Source organism: Chiloscyllium plagiosum, unplaced genomic scaffold, assembly GCF_037043375.1.
Source record: "Chiloscyllium plagiosum isolate Xiang-an unplaced genomic scaffold, Cpla_swu_hap1 HiC_scaffold_4, whole genome shotgun sequence".
Classification (NCBI taxonomy): Eukaryota; Metazoa; Chordata; class Chondrichthyes; order Orectolobiformes; family Hemiscylliidae; genus Chiloscyllium; species Chiloscyllium plagiosum.
The window spans coordinates 148,890,826-148,892,766 of NW_028270142.1; the positions used below are offsets into that span (position 1 = coordinate 148,890,826).

Genomic DNA, 1,941 nt, shown 5'->3' on the forward strand with positions numbered 1-1,941 from the left:
TGACAAGTAGCAAGTAATATTCATGCCACAGAAGTGTCAGGCAATGACCATCCCCAACAAGAGAGAATCTGCCCATGTCTCCTTGACATTCAGTGGGATTACCATCACTGAATTCCCCCACCGTCTACATCCTGGGAGTTAAAAGTGACCAGAAACTGAACTGGGTCAACCATACAAAATCAAATTAGCAGCTAAGAATTCTGTAGCAAGTAACTCACCTCTTGGCAGTGCCACTGTTTCTTCCCAAGGGGAGTCTTACAAAATGGTTCCAGCTCTCACGCAGTCACCTCTCCTCTCCCTCACACCCAGCATCGTTTGGGGTCAAGAGCCACAGGATATCAGTAGGCATAATGGTGATGGCCAAGAAGATGCAAAAACCATTGGAGTCAATTAGCCTCAGGCTCCAGATGGTTATGAAAAGTGGCAAATGTGTGGAGGGTTGCAAACAAACTTCAAAAATGATTTGTCAAGGCAAAGCCAAAGGTGGTTATTGTTGCCTACAACTGTCCAATCTTGAGTACGCAGAGATCGAGTACTGTGCTATGTTAGCCAAGACTGGGCTGCAGCATTATAGAGGCAACAGCATTGAACTGTTTCTGCTAAATATTAAAGTGTATGCACACTGGTTGTTAATGATCCTGACGTCATCAAAAACATGCCAGAGCAAATCAGTAAGAAATAAACTTGGCAGCAACTCAAACATTTTATAAATAAAGTTATTCTGTTTCAAAAAAAAAGTAACTCATCTCTTGTCTCCCAGAACCTGTCCACCATCTATAATACATAAATATGTGATGGAATATTTTCTGCTTCTTTGGATGAGTGCAGATCCAGCAACATTGAAGATATTTGACACCATCTGGACAAAGCAACTCACTTGATTGGCATGCCAACTGGAATCTTTAACATTTGATGCAAAGTGGCAGGAGTGTGTACCATCTGCAAAATGCCTTGCAGTAATTGCCCATGATCTACTCAGTCAATAAAAACAAAAAGAACTGCAGATGCTGTAAATCAGAAACAAAAACAGAAATTGCTAGAAAAACTCAGCAGGTATGGCAGCATCTGTGGAGAGAAATCAGTTAACATTTTGGGTTAAGGGACCCAAGGAAGGGTCCCCATTGCCATCCTGACTTGGAAATATGTTCCTTCACTGTCACTGGGTCAAAATCCTGAAATACCCTCCTGAATGGCATTGCGGTGGAATGCAAAGATTCAAGAAGGCACCTCAACAGTCCTTCTCAAGGGCAGCTGGGGACTGGTAATAAATGCTGGCCAGCCAGCAGCGCCCATATTCTAAGAATGAATTTTTAAAAAAATCCAGTCTCTGCACATATCTGAGACTTTTTATTCCAGGCAACATTCCAGCGAATCTCCTTTGCACCTTCTCCCATGCAGTCACATCCTTCTGATAGTGGGGCAATTAGAACTGCACACACTATTCCATCTGTGGCCCAGTGAATATTTTCTAAAGTTGTCACAAGATTTCCTTCTTCCCTTATTCTATGACTCAGCTAATGAAGGCAAGCATCCCATATGCCTTCTTCACCACCCTGTCTACCTGTGCTGACACCTTCAGGGATCCATGGACGTAGATGCTAAGATCCCTTTGTTCCTCAGTACTTCCTCATTGTTCCTCCCGTTCATTGTGTAAATTGTTACCTTATTAGACCTCCCAAAATGCGTCATCTGCCACTTTATGAGGTTAAAATTCCATCTTCCAAACTCTTGCCATCTAGAAAAACCAGGGCATAATATGCAGGAGAATGTCACAATCTGCAAGATTCCCATAAAACCATATACCATCCTGACTTGAGAATGTATTGCCACTCCTGTATTGCCTTCAGGTTAAAATCCGGGAACCCTCTCCTTAAGAACACTGACTCTGCCTACACTAGTAAAAACAAGCCCGACCACCTGTCCAACCATTCCTCATAAGAC

The 1,941-nt window shown here is 42.8% G+C and overlaps 1 pseudogene; it reads left to right on the plus strand.

Moving 5' to 3' along the window:
- The first annotated feature begins 350 nt into the window (after positions 1–350).
- On the plus strand, positions 351–828 carry LOC122548782 (large ribosomal subunit protein eL30 pseudogene; annotated as a pseudogene).
- The last annotated feature ends 1,113 nt before the right edge of the window (positions 829–1,941 follow it).